The following is an 18,835-nucleotide window of genomic DNA, read 5'->3' as shown; positions in this document are numbered from 1 at the left end:
AATTGGAGTTGCCGCTGTTAATTGTTCTTGATTAAATTTTGTTATATTTTTTTCGCTTCCAAGTCCTGCTCAGTTCTCTGTTGAAATTCTATCTTTCCACTCCCACCGGGCTATAATATCGAGGGAGGTCATCCTTTAGATTGATAACGCCAGCCAAATCAAATTAACCACTTTTCACACACACACACACACACACACACACACACGCGCACACACACACACATACACACACACACTGTATCAATTCAGTTTAAGTTCAGTAATAGTTCAATAACAATAAGTTAAGTTCGATAACAATGCTCTCTCCTAAATCCACAAATCAAGAAACTCCAGAGTTCATGTCGCTTTAATTCTCAAAATGGTCATTTATTTGTCTAATTTCAGCAAGAAATATTTAAGTCATGATATTGTCTATGTAGGTATATTAAAAGTGTTTCATCATTAGATAGTAGTTTGTTATAGTTCAATGTATATTAGAACTAACATAAATAGAGATAATGGTAATTAGCATATACGTTTGTAAATAAACATGGAAGTTTATAAAAGCATTTTATCAAACAGTTGATCATATCTGACACCAGCCTTGTGTAAAAACAACAATACAAGTTGAAGCAATTGACACAGTGGTCATATGTGTTAGTTGTTTTTATTTCTGTCTATCTCTCATCTCCTTGGTCAGTCATAATTGTAGTGTTTTATCTTCCAATATATAAAGTCTAGTACCAAAATTCTAACTTTATATTTTAAGCAAATATCTAGTTTGACTGAATTATTGACGTCAGATAGTTGAATAATTTCATTCTTTAACAGGTGTCCATATCTATCTATCTATCTATCTATCTATCTATCTATCTATCTATCTATCTATCTATATATATATATATATATATATATATATATATATATATATATATATATATATATATATATATATATATATATCGTCAAAAAGCGAAGACGGAACTTGCATAGCCATAAATGTTAAGTTCCTTAAATCTAACCATTTAATTCATGACAGGAAAACATTGTGAAGAAAGTAAATATATTACAAGAATTACCGAGACATGATACTGCGATAATCCAGAAAGAAGAAAAGAAATTGGTTTCGTTGTTGTCTTTCATTCGATGTATGTTACATCACTATGATGACTTACATGTTTGCAAAGTGGCATGTGATGAACTCTTAGAACACCAAACACAGTTTATATCTTCAAACAAATTGAACTGAACTTATCAGCATGGAATCTTTATCAACAACTAGCGTCTGCTGAAGCTTCTAAGTTTGGGTATGTATGAAGAAACAATTAAAAAGCTACAATTTGAGGGGCTGAAGATTCCATCCTTAAATATTGATCATAAAACACAGTTCACCGACGGCGAATGAAATAAAATTCAGCTGTTTGAGTGACACTATAGTACATTTTGTAAAAAAAACCTCAGACTATGAAGATGAGCAGGAAAGTAAATGGGAATCTTTAGATATTGTAAAGAGTTCTCAGAAAAGGACAAAAACTCAATCAGTTGTGCTTGAAGGTCTGTCAGTGCAATGTTGCTCGGAGGTTTTCTGCTGAATTAATAATTGGAATTACTATCCATCTGGAACGTATGCATTGACCCATGAAAATAGAAACCGACACAGAAAATACTCTTAGAGACATACCTGCTCTTCATTTTCAAAATATCATATGTTTTCAATGCACAAATATGTGTGCATATAAAGCAAGAATACACACTGGTATCGAATTACAGGAATCACAGCATAATGTTGAAACATATGATAATATCTCTCTGAAAGTTCGTGCCTCTCTGAAGGAAAGTCGCATTTTATATATGCCTGTCGTACTCTTCTTTCCCAAAGACTGTCTGGCGAGCGTTGTCTTGCAAAAGGTCATGTGAAATCTGGAAAATTCCAACCCCATTACGTATCCCTTTCATCTGAACTGAATGATCAAGATCTACCAGAGGCATGCATAATTCTTTACTCCTTTTGCTTTCAGTGTTTTGAAGAGGAGAAACATTGGCTTGCGGACCCGTTTATGTAAACCACTTTAAAAAGAGAGAATGACGCTTACACGTTCCTTTACCATTCTAGTGTTTATTATAACAAACACTATTGAACAACGACAGCCTCAAGCGCCGATTGTCAGATGATTTCTACACCTCAAAACCGTTATCTTTATATTGCCATTTTGATTTATCAATGAAATACTTAATAGACATTACAGTGGTCTCATACAAGATATTATCACATATGAGTTAATCATCAAATACTATAACATCACGTCTGTTTTGTCCATCACATCAGCTGCCAATATAAACCAAAGTCTGCGAAATGGCGACAAATGTCTCAAGAAAGCAGAATTTTCAGAACTTTGCCACTTTCAAACATATCTGAACCATATCAACTATACTACATTAAAGCAAGTGGCTCATCATCTGAACATTTGGTTTGTCTCAGAGTCTTCAATATTGTAATGTTCATGGACAATCTTGTGCAGCTCACCACGGAAACGGACCCACAACCTGGTGAAAGGAGAATAAATCAAATATGCAGCCTGTCCATCACAATCAAAGGCATTCCGAAGGATTCAAGCAATGTATTAACGTGGCATATTCCATTGTGTGAATAAAAAGAAGATTGTGCATGCAAGGAAGTACCATAACTGAAAAAAAGATCTAGATTGTGTGCCCCTAAAGATGACTTAGACGAAGAGTGTGCTTTTGAATGTTTTCAGCAGCAACCCACATGGGGCCTGAAATACATCTCAACAAGGCTTAGTCATTACAGTCCTTCACAGAAATTCTTAACAAAGTGGATTCGATGTAAAAATCGGAATTTCCGCAAGAAAACGTGGATCTAGACGAAAGCGTTTCATCCTTGGCCATTCATGATGTGGGGAAAATGGATAATGTTAGTTATAATGACAGAAACGAAAACTTTCCACTACATATCTCCAGTGAAAATAAAGAGGGCATTAATGGAGCAATTACCTCCATTACAGCAGCTGACGGTAACGAGGATACAGTGGAGGATATGAAAAACATCCAGAATGATCCAGATGTATCTTTTGATTTGTTGCCATTTATTGATGTCAGTAATACAGATAAAGGGGATGTATAACCAATTTATGAAGATAACATGAATGAAAGATGAGAAGGGGACGAAGAGGAAGAGGAGGAGGAAGAATATTCAAATATCAGGACAAAAGTTGATGCTGATAAAAATATTAACCAAGATGTTCATCCCTACCTTGAAGAAATATATATACCATTTATAACAAACAAAAATGAAACTGTAGTTTGCGGTACTGATAGCAGCATTTTAGCATCAAGATCTAAACAAAAAGCCGTCCCCGCCACTAGTATGCCGTCATCCTCCAACTTACAGTGGTAGAGATGACGATGTAGCCACACTGAAAGGGGTTCTCAATGATTTTTAGGAGACGACTGAATTGAGTGAAACAAAAGAAAATAGTTTGTTTGCACCCAACTACAAGACTGCGAGAAATCTTTTTAAGTTTATAGATGGGAACAAAAACTATGAAATAATTCTTCCAGAATTTCCAGTACTGCACTTGAGAAAGTCCAAATTCACGAATTTAATATCATCCTAGGAAACATGAGGCCTCGTTGATATACCGAAATATATGAGAGATGACGATGTTCAAAACGACTGCAGTAACCTAGCAACTTATGATAACATCTAGACAGCTACAAGAAACTTTGGGGATTGTCAATAGCTTTGGATATCTCGGTTCTCGTCATGTTCATCGACTCTCTACCACATTCACATGCATAGGATCTGAGAAACAAGTGTTATCAGGCTTTATCTGTCAGCCAACTTGAAGTGAGATGGGGACAAATGTTGAAAGAATTCATTAAGAAAACAGCCACTGAGAATAAAACATTTTCCCTGCATATTGATATAATGAGGCATTGTGACGAAATTGTAGCCATCGCCGTTGCTGAAAGACTATGAGTAAAATATGGATACAATTTACTTCTGGCTAGTGTGAAGTCTTCACTTTCATTCTCATTCTTAAATGGACCTTCCAGATATGCTGGACTTTGCTCACGGCTTTTGATAGAACATTACAAATCAAGTCACTTTCACAGACAAATGAAATATGCTCTATTCAATACCTGTATCAATGGTAGCGTTGTCTGCTTTGGATTAGGCACTGCTCGAGAGATTGACCACAGAGACGCAAATAAATGTATTCGACCGGGGGCAACACTATGCAGAGACAAGTGCATATGGTAATCCAGTCTGTCATCACATTAGGGAATGCTGCAAAGGTTAAGCAAGATGAGACAAAAGACACAGAGGAAGCATCCAAAATATGGAAAAGGTACATGGGAAGAAAGCCAGGTATAATGACTTGGGCCATATTGTAAGAACATTTGGTCTTATACATCGAAGAAAGGGAAAGTCATTATGGTTTGACCCCATTCTAAGAAATGTATATAACAAGGAGAATCTAGATGTACAGCAAGAGATGTTAGATTCAGCACAGAAGAGATAGGAAAACTCGTGATTCACAGACATCCAGAAGAGAGGGTCTATTGGGTATGACACTTAGTGATTGTCCTAACATTGAATTGATTGATAAACGGACCCAAACATCTCATTCATTGAATAAAAGGATCAAAAGGGTCAACAATGAAGAGAACTAAAGTTGCACCAAAATATATATCATGCAAGATCATGAGAGAAAAGCGAGAGAAACGTAATAGAACAGGGAAGAAGAGGACAACGATTGAGGACTCGTGGACTGTCTAAGCTCTTCCATGAATACTAGCCAGACAATCTTTAAGCAAGATGGGACACAATCTTCCACCAGTAAATAAGCAGGTGTGAACCTAGCTCTTCTCGAGTTCATGAAGAATATATCTGATAAACGGGTACCCTATGGCACATTTTATAACCTAGGTTATTATCAATAGGTGGGTCCCAGAGTACCCGGATACCAATTGGCATCTTTACTAAGTTGGGTCGAAGTTTTCTATATGTATCGTTTCTCGTAACGGTATACAAATTTTCTGCCAGTACTTGTAAAGGCAGCACTCACGTTGTTTTCAAGTTAAACAATCCTTGGGATTGAGCCTTAAATACACATACTTTTTCAGTGCCAAGCAAGAAATCCTTAACATTTATAAACAACTGCGCATACTTCAAATATATTATATTAGTAACAGCTAGGAGTCCACCTGGAATATTCAAGATAATCTGTATCTTTTCACTCCCATTCGTGACGTTTCACAACAGAACTGAAATACTGTCCTTGATCTTCTTCAGCCAATAGGCAAGTCAAAAGCGCTCGACTTTGCTGATCACTGTCATTTCACTTTTGTTCGCTTGGATTCTAGTCCACAGCTCGGCCAATGTTGGTATATGAGAAAACTGCCAGTAGGTTCCCGTGGGTCTGTGATCGTTACTGGAGTTTTCCGCAGGTTCTTCCTCCACCAGTTATAATGGCTTCCATGTATAGCCTATATAGAACTAGGATATTTCGTTAAACCCCAAAACAACGAAAAAGTTATTTTTTTTATAATTGCAAACAATAGCGTGATAAATAATATATGGCATCTATCAATTTGGTGTGTTGTAACAAAAAGGTCCATTTACTTATAATCCAGCCTCTATAATCCAGCTGGTAAGAATAACCAACTTGTCAAGAATTGTCGTCAAATTTAAACCGTAGAGTACCATCGTATGCATTTATTTTTTAAAAGAAAACGTTAGGTAATATATAAATTCCGAGAATTGTAAATATCAATGTGCAAATGATAATAAGAAAAATGTATTCATGTAAGGAGAGCTTTTGCAACAATGGCAGCAGTTGTTGACTAGATGGGTAAGCAATTCGGCAGGGTAACAAAAAGATATGTATAGAATTCTTCATATCGCTCTCACTCTCACACTACAAATTGAAAAAGCAATGCCCATATTTGATAAGTCCCTATCTATTTACCTAGCTACCTTTCTCTCTATCTTTGTATCATGGGGATGTTGTGGTTGAAGTCGCTGCACCTACTATCGTTATGCCTTTCTGAAGTTGGTAGGAGACCAGTCAAAACACTGAAATCGTATACTATTAAATTTGACTTTCTGCTTGAGTTGTGCAGCATACATATTCATCCATTGGTTCACCTTTTAAAGTATCTTACTTTATTTATTTGGACTATAGTCGTACATCGCCTGTTGAGATTCACGACTTATTCGTGTAAACTCGTTTCCGTGCTATTTAATTTGTGCGCTTAACCGCTCTTCCATGTCACCAGAACAAGCCATAGAAAGCAAGTGCGCCCCGAATGTCCCCGTCCCTCTTCTACTGACCAAAGCTATGACCTTTCACACAAGCAGCAGACTTACATTTGTTACAAAGTTATGTCCAGTTTTCTTTTTTATGCCGAACGCTCCATAATTTCACGCAAGACACATGAGAGTTGCATCCTAGTCGAATATTCTTGAGTTGTGAATTTTCCTACCTTGTGAGAGTTATTATGTTTCGTGTACTGTCCCTACTTGCAATTTCCGTGAGATTTGCCTTCCAACAGCCTTTAACGTTTGCGATCTCAATCCCGGTGTTTCGATGCCGTGATTTTGTAAACAAAACTAATCAATTTCCTTTCAGGGCCACACAAGTTTTAGTCCAAAGAGGGCTTTCTTGGGTCAGTATGAATGTTATAGTATCATTCAAATGTTGATACAGATTTACTTTAGTCTGAAACAGACGTTAATCTTATAAGCCTGCGTCTAGCAATACGATGACTAGATATTTTGTGACGAATTGGTGATTGGTTTTTAGTCTTTTATCCTATACAACATTTTTAGTCTTTTATCCTATACAACATTTTTAGTCTTTTATCCTATACAACATCTTTACAGTTATTGACTCTCTTTTATGTGCTTACTTTTTAGCTGCGCTTACGATACAGCGTATATTCATTATTAGATCCTACATTTGAAAGGTACCAACCTTCTCTCCATTTTACTGCACTACACACGTTTACAGGTAGCAAGCAAGGAAATAGTAATGCAGTATTTTACCGAAACACCAGTGTTCTCGTCCATTATTTGTAGCATTTTTAGACATTTGTTATTAATGCCAGAGCAACAAAGAAGAACGGGAAAACGATGTTGGTGATAATGCCGATAATTATGTACACAATTATTTCAATAAGGCACTAATTTAAAGAGTAAATTCGTTATGGACTTATAAATCATGTTACATATTTACTGTAATTGCTGCATGAGTAAATGTTATTGTCCTCAGACATAAACACGATCTGAATATTAAAACTGTGTTAAATTTATTCATTACATGTAATCCCAGTCGAAAACTGTGTTAATGGTACTTAGATAATAATAATAATAATAGCCAAGAAAACTTCGGATGAGATTAATCATTGGTCTCCAAATTTGTTGATACACAAAACTAAAGTAATGTTGTGTTCTTCATCAAGAAGAAACCGAAAACTAATTTTTAAAATTTTGGATTAAATTTCAGTCATGAAATTTGACAACATTTACATGCTAACCTGTCCTGTCTCTTTCAGCAACTCGCGATGTTATTCAGTGAACATAACGTTGAAATATATGGGTAAATAAATACCAAACGTTGAAATAAATGGGTAAATAAATACCAAAAGTTGAAAACCTCATGAAAATAAAACAATTAATGGTAATGTGACAATATTAGCAAAATTAGAAAATGTACAAACTTTTTTGGAGGTACTTGTCACCCATGTACAGCTAATAAAATACAAAAGCGATGCTTTGGCTAATTCAGATTCTCATATTCATAATACTTCTGTATTCTGTACATATTCCTATACCTTACTATGGAAACAATACTACTAAAATAATTAGTGTCGGTGCATGACTTCTGTATTCTGTACATATTCCTGTACCTTACTATTGAAATAATACTACTAAAATAATTAGTGTCGGTACATGACTTCTGTATTCTGTACATATTCCTATACCTTACTATTGAAATAATACTACTAAGATAATTAGTGTCGGTAATGACTTCAGTAACTGCCTACAAAGCTAAGATATAAAAAAATTGACACTTGAAACCGCTTGTTTAAAAAAAAATACTTCAACTCTCGAAAACAAACACATATATGTATATGAATGTTCGATTGGAAATAAGCTATATATATATATATATATATATATATATATATATATATATATATATATATATATATATATACTGTACAACGTATATGAAAGGTCGATTGGAAATAAGCTATACAAAAATATATGAATAGTCGAATTGATAAAAGCTGTACGTATGTCGAAAACTAAAACCAAATTATGCACTTACATACCAACATAAATACGTGCGCCAATCAACCAACACGTTTTTAAAAATTAAGTACACATCCACTAATTTATTTTACGTTTTATCAGTACAATCATCCACCCTTCCGCAGATCCATCCTCCTATACTTAAGCACACACACACATACACACACACACACATGTATCTCTCTCTCTCTCTCTCTCTCTCTCTCTCTCTATATATATATATATATATATATATATATATATATATATATATATAAACTAATAATCATTATTATTATTATTATTATTATTATTATTATTGCTGTTGTTGTTGTGGTTGCTGCTGCTGTTGTTTTAAATCGATTTTTTTTATTGTAAGTGCCTAAGAGTTGGCAGCATCGAGGTCACTTACTAGTTTATATGTTTTGGTCCAATACTCAAGTCAATGTTGTGCTTCCGTATGTTGGCACTCACAACTCAACACGTGCATTTGAGTAATCTCTACTCTAATTAGGTATACATTATCAGGTGTGGTACTATATTGTAATTTGGTATAGGTCATCAGGTATGACACCGTGTTGTAATATCTGAACAACAAAATGCAGAGGAAAGACGTTTTAACAACAGATTGCCACATTCATAATACTTATGTATTCTATACATATCCATATGGTCTAAGGTTGACATTGCCCGGGGTGAGAGTGGGAGACAAGCGCCACAATCCTCCAAAAATACCCCATACGGCTTGCGTCTCTGTTTGCCTCTGTGAACTAAAGTTCAGCTCCTGGCCTTCGCGAGTGGTTTAGATTTGATGTCCAGCAGACCACGTTTTCCACTAACAGGAGAAGGGGTGAAGGAGGGCCACTGGCGCCTTAAAACCAGTCGCTTCGGGTAGCTGGGACTCGTAAACCTTGGAAGGTAGCTCATCTAGGAGAAGGAAAACTCCGATTCCAAACCTCTGCTGCCTTGTTGCTATACCCACTCATTGGAAAGGCTAAGGGAGTAAACCCCGACAGAAAATCCGGAGACGGAGTCCCTAAGGCGGTCTGACATTGACTTCAACGTCATACCGGCAACTCCTGCGACGCCGTTGGTGCCAAGCTGTATCGGTATTCGTCGTTCCCTTGGGTCCACCAGCTGCGTGGAGAGGGGTGATCTGCTGCATGAACAACAGCTGATTCTCTATACCACCCTGCTCAGGCTTGATAGATCCAATGGAGAGGACACTCCAGCGTCGTCGTACGGCGTCGGCACAACACGAGAAGTAGCAGTTTACCGGTTCTAAGTCAAAGCTCGATTGGCGTAGAGCTTGGCGCCAGGGGTTGAAAAGAGAGCTAGAAAGAAGGACAAACTAGAGCTTACTTCGGAGCTACGCCATCGTCTCCCGTAGACGGACGGATGCCAAGAAGACCAAGACATATCCATATGCCTTACTATTTAAAAGTTACTACTAAAATAATTACAGTGTCAGTACATGACTTCAGTAACTCATTAAAAAACTCAACTGAGAAGAATCAATACCTGAAAACGCTTGGTTGAAAAACAATAATACCTCAACTCTCGTAAATAAACACATCTCTCTCTCTCTCTCGCCTCACATACACGCGCGTGCACACACACACACACACACACACACACACACGAGCGAGCACACGGCTTGAAATGTTTGATAATTCCTGCAATGCATTTGATTGTTGTTGAATATTTTGTATGTTACGGTGCTTTGAAATAACTGACCTTACCTACAATTACAATTCACAGAATGTACTAAATACACCATACTCTGGCCTCGAATTTATTAAATGCATATGCATTATATTAGAATACAAAATTCTAAAGCATCAATTCTACTGTTAACACGCTTGATGAATACAGATTAAAACCTTTCAAAGCGAACCGGTATCTTCGAAGGAAATGTATTCTTCATAGTCTATCTGTTGAATTAAATTTTTCCAAACATCGTTGTTTATTTATATTGATAGGAATGGTCGATCAGATATAAGCTATACAAAAGTATATAAGCTATACAAAGTATAAGAATGGTCGATTCGATATAAGCTATACAAATTATAACTGATCAAATTTCTTTGTGAATGTTTAGTGGATTACCTTATTTGAGAAATCTACTTGAATTGAGTGCCAGTTTATAAGTTTAATGTTTCAAAAGGCCCTTAGTTCTCGATAATAAACACAATAATCAAGTGAATCTTAATTACCTTTCTCAGATAATGTTGGAGCCATCGAGGTCACGGCTGCTGACATGTCACGATTTTATTACACGCAGGTCGAAAACTAAAACCAAACTATGCACTTACTTACATACCTACATAAGTACGTGCGCCAATCAACCGACACGTTTATACCTATTACGTACACATCGACATGGCAGGATATACTAGTTTTAAAGCACCTGTCAAATTTTGAAATATAATGAATTCTTTAATAAGTGTTTAGCAAGCTGAGATAAGAATAAATGTCTTCATTATTTGCGTGAACTACCTATGTACCACTTGGAATTGCATACTGATAAATAATATCAGTGTGAAATTATAACAATCGTATAAATGTGAAATTAGATGACCGAAAATGCGTTGTCCTTAGTTTGATAAGAGGAAAATTATCTGTGGTATTATCGCATTTAATAATCCTTCCGATGACACTGATGGTTGTTCTGGGGTCACTTTCAATAACGGAAACAAGGACCTTAAATCCATTACAAATTTTTTTCAAACAGTTTATCAGACATTGTGTTTTTCGATCGGCGTTGATGTGAGCTTACACTATTTGCTTTTAGACCCCTGGCAGGTTACAGTATGTACCTATTCAGACAGACTGACAGACATATACCGAATTAGTGGGATGGCTGTGATCAGAAAGACTAGCTCTTTAGACCACTTGGTCACCCGGGGTCCCCATATTTCTGGATTTTCAGACTTACTAGTTGAATGATATTTACATTTATTCTTTGAACGTTAAATACATTTCTAAAAATAAAAACATCTAAGATATTTGATGTCTGTTTAGATTTCATTTGCTTCAGTGCGAGGAAATTATGTGTCATTTTGGTTGAACGCTTGCAATGGCATTAGTTTACGGTTAAGCGCTTGCAACACCATCAGGTTGAGTGTTCGAGATGCCATTAGTTTCAGGCTGAGCGCTTGCAATACCGGTATCTTAAGGTTGAGCTCTTGCAACTGTCAGTAGATTAAAGTTGAGAGTATGCAATGTCAGTAGCTTAATGCTGAGCGCTTGCAATGCCAGTGTTTAACATGTGCTGATGATCAAATTGCTTTAACGGGTGATAAACACTTAAAGACTTTGCCAATATACATAAAAACAGCGTTATTTGCAAAACGTAAGATGCATTTCTTTTCAAGTTAATTAATACTGTTTTTCTCCCTCTGAAATGCCTTTAATACTATTTTGTAAGTACTTTTGTATATTTGTCGGGAACCTACCTTTGCCACGAATATGACTTATATACAATATACTTATATATTAATCTTCCCAGCGTGAGGTAAATCAGTGCTCTGACTTTTATTACTATTAATTTATTCGCAATTTTGTACATATGAACTTTAGTACCTTCGGTATCTATCTGGTCGTACTCTCTACGACTGCCTTGTGCACACACACACACACACACACACACACACACACCTTCGTACTAGTATCAGCTATGAGAAAATTCTGTTCAAAATTATGGAAATTCGGAGCTTCTGTTCGCGTCCTTATAATACGTAGGTGCTGATCGCCTGACAATGGAGTTTATTTCACTATAATCAGCCCCCGAGAATGGGTTGTCAGTTTGAGTTAGACATATGGACATAAAACTTTTAAAAAATTGACATGTAGATTTAACGAATAAAATTGCCTGTTACAACATTTTATACAGTGCGCTGTGAAACAAAGTTAATCATTAGAGAATTGAAACTCATGCGCTTCTAAAATGTTACTCCGTCTCACTGTCCAAGGATTAAATGCTGTTTTGTATTTTCATTTTAATATGATATTTAAACACTGGATGACTGCATTTTCAACCGCAAATCCATCGCAGATCTAATTATTTCGATGACGCAGTGTGAAATGTGCAATGTTTGCATACTCGTTCCACTATCCTCACCTTGGAGATGGTTGATATTTTTGTCCTAATCATTGGCTAATTTAAGGTTGTCATATATCACATCATATCAGGAATCGACAGAAGGAATTTCTTGTATGAAGTAGCTGGGAATGTGCAGTATTAACAAAGCATATTTTGTGTTCTCCTTTCCTTCCTCTTAGCATGCTAGGAAAAACATTTGTAAAAATAATTGACATGTATACTGAACTTTTCACTCTTTTGGACTTTCTTAGAAATTTATCAGGATTATCTTGAATTCTCTTGATAATACCGTAAGTTCTTTTCTCATTTTCATTTATAAATTTGATAATTAAAATTTGTTGTCAAATTTTTAATAAACTTGTTGGTTTTGTTTCTTTCTCTTACTTGAGTTATGACCATAGAGTCGTATCAAGTAAAGTACGTGCAAAACAAGAAATAAATCGTGGGTACATATTCTAATTACGCCCATACACCCAGTCATACTTGTTCTAACCTTGCCTGGATTATTGACAGGCGAGAGCAATGGCCCACTTCAAAAAACATTGCCGGGCGCTCTAGTACTTTGTCCCCAATCGAAAAGGATAAATTGAGTATCGATCCCTTCCTCTTGAAATTGAAAACTCTTCCTTAACGTACTTGTATATTTGCATGTCAAAGAAATCCTTGTATAATATTTTCTTCAGTAGATATACGTACTAATCTGTTCTCCCGCGCATTAATCTACTCTTAAACTATCCATTCGTCGCAACACCCACGCGTATGTCCTGGTCCCTTCAAGATTGTAATTTTTTCTTTTAAAAATCTGTTTTTATTTTATTCATTCTGACGTTAGTTCTTGTTTGAAAATATTCTTGGTTCAGGAACATTAACATTTAAACAATGGTGTATATGGTCAAATAATTTCATTAGTTTAAACTGGCGATGGCTAGCTATTGTACAGTAATTTTGATAAATGCGGCGTTTGTGTCAACCGAGTTTACAAGGATCATTTGGTAATATGAAACCCTTATTCTCCCCCGTAATGCAGTAATGCTAACTAGGGTAAAATACAATGGTAAAGCAACATTTAGACCCATTTAATAGTTGCACACTGGAACTAATTCACCTTTTAACTTGTTTCACTTCGCCGTCAATTTGCAGCTGTTATTGACCTTGGCTGGACTTTCCTCGGACGTATAGAATTATAATATACGGGTTACACGGGGTATGAACCAGTTACGTGAACACATCCGGGTTCAACGGAAACGATTTCTTGACTGCGTACATAATTACTCACACAAGCATATTATTTCAAACGAATTACATGGATTATTCTTTAAATTTAAATGAAAAAGTAAATGAAAGTCTTTGTAAAACAAATTCCTTATTTAACGAGTATTTTGAGATCAATACACCTTTTTCATAAAGATTTCCCTTACAGAGTGTGAAATCATCCGTTTCGAAATAGTACTGTGTAGGTACTGTCCTAGTTATAAGAAAGGAATTTTTAAAACCGATTTATACAAAACCCATATAAATGTAAAAAGGAGACACTGAGTACACAATAATACAATAATTTCATGACATGCGGTTCAATGTAATATTCCAAAGTCCTTGAATCACCAGAGGAATCATACACATTTAATAATACCAAAATCAAATAAATGAGAGATTAAAAAGACTGCCACAATTTTGTTGAAACACATAATATCGAAACGCATTTGCATTTTGTAAATAAGGTAATGTTTTTGTTTATGATTACAACAATTCAGTTCGATCTTTTTAAAATATTAAACCCCAAATCCAGGAATAGTTAAATTAGTGTAACAGCTGTTATAGTTACTTTATGTTGGCCACCTTTCTGTTGTTGCTAATGATATTATAGTTAACAAGTGTATGAGGCAAGTAAGGAAGTATATGCGTACCAACGTTGATCACCACTACTGTTACACATACAACACAGTTTCCCTTAATACACTGTCTGATGAAAAGTATCGTCCTGTGGGTGACACAAGACCTTTCTGAATGGCAGGAGTTGATTGGGAATAATGGATGGACAGGACTAAGAATAAATCATGACAGCGTGTCTGGCATTTCCTACACATTATTCATTGACTGCATGGCAGGCATTTCCTACATACTAGTCATTAACAATATGGCAGGCATTTCCTACAGGCTAGTCATTAACAATATGGCAAGCATTTCCTACAGATTAGTCATTAACAATATAGCAGGCATTTCCTATAGATTAGTCATTGACAGTATGTGAGGCATTTCCTATATATTAGTAATTTGTCCATTTTCTGTCCCGTTTCTCTCTTGCTACAATACGAGTCAACTTGACCACAACCATCTCCACCAAAGCTTCAACCAAGCGTACATGGCTAATCATTGCTTCATACATTGGACCTAATAGTTTGTGTTACTCCATCTGGATTGGGAATCATTATCTGGCATTGGCCTTACATCCGTTCTTCTATCAAATTAGACAAGCTTGTTTTACTAAGATTCGGCACAATTAGATCAGCAGAGCCATTTTATAATTTTGATACACGTGCCATTTGGTGAGCAGTATTATGTCATAATATTGTCTGACCGTCTTTTACCTATTTTATTTCTGCACAGCCGTCCGTGTTATACATCAAATCCAGTTATCAAGCTTGCGATATGAATGCGCTTTGGCTAAAAAATATAAAACGTTGAGGTGAAAGTGCCAAAGGTCGAGGTCACTGTAACTTTCTGCAGACGAATTGCAGTTACCGACCATATTATATCACCAAATTATATTACGACTTAAACGATCGGTAAAAAGGAAAACGTTTCTTTGGTATATAGAGGGCAATGTTCAAGGTCACTCAAACCAAATGAGCAAAAGTTGGCTTTTGTATAATAACTCCAAGTATAGAGCATGTATTTTGATCACAATTGTGGAAGGTTTGCATTTAAGGTGCAGAAAAAAGCATTTTGGTCTTATCGGCCAAAGGTCAAGGCTATTGTGGATCACATATAAATGGTTTTGTTTCCACAACTGTTATTCTGTGGTCTGTGAGCGAGCGTGTGTGTGTGTGTGTGTGTGTGTGTGATTAGGATTTGCAACGTAGCTTTAACAACTTTTTTCAGTAATATCGCTACGATGTCTGCAATGTGGCAGTTTATAGTGATGTCTAGCACTCGTGTATCATGCCGCAGACATGAAGTTTGATGTCTCACCCAGCCACATTATCCTGACACCGGGCCGACCATTCCTAACACTAACCTTTCAATGCTGAGCGCCTAGCCAGGCAGCTGTTAGTATCATTTTTGTAAGTCTTTGGTATGACTAGGCCGGGGTTTGAACCCACGACATCCCGCTTCCGAGGCGGACGCTCTAACCACTAGGCCACCAAAGCGGTCTTATTCAGTGGTTATCTTGATCAAACTTTGCGGTCGGTTTGCACTTTGCGTAATAAAGTAAGAAAGAAACCTACATATTCATTGGTCTTACGGTCAGAGTTCTCGATCATGGTTAATCGTATAAGACAGACATGTACGTTACATTCATTACCTCTTGTTCAATGAAGCACAGATTGATCAAATGTTGAGATTAGTAAAACCAGTTGGTAAATAATCTCAAGATTCAAACATAAGTTAATAGTCTTTTGTTGTGTATATTTAATTTGTATTTTGTATAGGCCTTTGTCCATGATGTTATATATATAATCAAAACTATTCCAGGCCATGGGTACATCAGCACTTTTAAAATTGAAATTCATGGGGATTACCACTGGAATTCATATTGAATGCTCAATATATCTGGACTTTTGATAGAACGTTTAGAATAATTTGATATTTTAATTCTCAGTGCTAAAGTTCGTTTTAAATTTTCACTTTCGTGTTCAAGGGAAACAAAATAATTGTTTAATTTCACAAAACTTATTAATTTTCTCTTTCTGTTGCTTTCTTTAAGACAATTTAAATCGTAACACTTTTTAAATGATTGCCAAACAAGATGTTTGTAAAACATGAAGTTCAAAGTAAGTTTGTTTACATAATTTGGACATGTACGTTTTGAAATAAAAAAAAGTAAACGTTATTACTTTTTAAGCAAAGACCACTCGCGGTAGATAGATGAAACACTGCAAACATAGGAAGCCCCTAGTGGCCGAGTGGTCTAAAGCGCTCTCCGTTACGGATCACTCCATCTCACCTCTGTCTGCGTGGGTTCGAGTCTCTGATTCAGCCAATGTGGGTATGTGAGAAAACTTGCCAGTAGCTTCTCGTGGGTCTGTTGTTATTTCCGGGGTTTTCCCGGGTTCTTCCTCCACCATTAACACTGGCCGCCATGTATAGCTTATCGTGTACTGATAAATGGCGTTAAACCCAGAAAGAACAACACCAACAACAACAACTGTAAACATATTTACCTGTGTATGTAAATAACTCGATTTCAGTGGTCATGTCATATAGTATTAGTTAACATTTTTCCATGCTGTGTACAGTATGGATTTAGATTTTCTGGTTTGCAGTGGGGACATGCTAAATTTACAAACATAAATTCAGTTGACATTCTTTTAACCTACCTTCTAAGGCATGGAAAGAGTACTTATTTTGTGTATGATTATTGAGTTTCTGACTAAATCTATCTTGATTTCTTGGCCATATGCTGGCCTATAGCTTGGAATGAAGGATATTGAGTCAAAACGGGTTGATATGTTGGCCACGTGGCTTAGTCAATTATATATGCTAGCCTTAACTTACTATTCAGATGAGCATGAGACCAAACCAAACCTGCTAAATGTACCATTCCAGCGAATACTCACCACAGACGATTATTTTGTAGTTTGTTTCATGCCGTTGGGAAATGCTTTAGCTTCAATAAAGATGCTTTTGTATGTCTTTTTGTATTGTGTGCTATTTCTACATGTAATTTTTTTTTTCTATTTCTGAAATATCCAGACAGGTCATTTGTATACAGCAGGTTGCGTAAGGGCAATGTATATAAGAGAATATATGTATAATAAACTGTCCGTTTTTAGATTCCAGTTGTGTCAATGTAAACAGAGAGTTCTGTCATTATGACTTTAACGGAACTAGGTACAGGGTTACAGTGAAATATTCTTTAATTAGTCAACATTTATAGTTCACGTACCTTGCTTGCATTTCTACAAAAAAAATTTCAGTGCAGTTCATAGTTTAATGAATTTGATACAGGCTGCTTTTTCTGATGAATATCTCTTACTTCTCTCTCTCTCTCTCTCTCACACACACACACACACACACACACACACACACACACACACACATATATATATATATATATATATATATATATATATATATATATATATATATATATATATATATATTATACTGCATACTGTGTAGTATACAATCTGAACAATTTAATTATTCTATTAAATATTGTTAGCGGCTTTTGTCTGACTTTTTTAAACTTGATAATGAACGAGTTAAATGAGTATCTGTTTATATATTCCTCTATACCTGTTGTGTCTGTGCTTCTGTCTGTCTTTCCATCTTTCTGCCTGAACATTAGTCATTTCTAATCGTATTGTCTGTTACTTGCGGTTTATTAATTCGTCCGTCCTTTTTTCTGTCAGTCCTAATTTCGGTTGGACTAGTAATTTATGTTTTTAACAATGCAGAGTAAGTCCAAGTACGAACTCTTTCTAACGCCTGTGTTTGAAAGAGTGGCTGGGTTTCTGTTAGTATGGTTGATTGCCGGTATTCCTGTCTGTCCGTCTGTTCCAACCATCACGTCTGCATGTCCATTTGTCTGCCTTTAATGTCTCTCAGTACGTAAACCGTTTTATATTCTATTGCATGTGAAGTGCAGTCTATTAATCCACTCTTCCATGTTTGTGTCAATCAGTCCTTATATATGCACAAGTGTACATACAAGGCCTTCGATATCTACTTTTATTTGAACATGCGCGAGAAAACGCTGTTTAAATTATCAGGACGGTCTATCGATTTGCGCAAGTCAATGTTTCTACTTTCTATTTTACTTCCGCGAAGCAATGTGCAAAGTAAGTATTCACGTATTCGTCAGTTAATCAAGGCGTGATACAAAAGGCCATAGTTCTATTGAATCCGACATACTGCGTGTTAACCACCCCATTGCCAAGTATAGCGACACACAAAGAACTCAAAGGTATTCTCTCTCTCTGTCTCTCTCTCTGTCTCTGTCTCTGTATCTCACTGTCTCTCTCTGTTTGCTGTCTGTCTGTCTCTCTCTGTATTGCATCTGAGTATGACATAGAGATGGTTTGCAGCGCATGCAGAAATATGCTGACGACGTATTGTTACTGATCATGGCTAGGAATGGCTTCCACTTTAGAACAGCTTTTCATTTCTCACTTTCTGATTATGAAGGATAAATTTTAAAGATTTTTAGAGAGAAATATATTAGAGTTGAAAAGAATTCTCTCTCTCTCTCTCCCTCTCCA

The 18,835-nt window shown here is 36.0% G+C and overlaps 1 protein-coding gene across 1 annotated transcript in view; it reads left to right on the top strand.

The window, feature by feature from the left end:
- Positions 1-18,292: 18,292 nt before the first annotated feature.
- LOC149783063 (sacsin-like) overlaps positions 18,293-18,835 on the top strand; it is a 51,267-nt gene continuing 50,724 nt past the window's right edge. The window contains exon 1 of the mRNA XM_089933338.1: positions 18,293-18,540. The gene's annotated coding sequence lies outside the window, so the exon portion shown is untranslated. The remainder of the gene's footprint in view (positions 18,541-18,835) is intronic.

This window comes from Sinohyriopsis cumingii, chromosome 14, assembly GCF_028554795.1.
Source record: "Sinohyriopsis cumingii isolate HCF-2022 chromosome 14, ASM2855479v2, whole genome shotgun sequence".
Classification (NCBI taxonomy): Eukaryota; Metazoa; Mollusca; class Bivalvia; order Unionida; family Unionidae; genus Sinohyriopsis; species Sinohyriopsis cumingii.
This window is presented reverse-complemented; position numbering and strand designations above follow the sequence as displayed.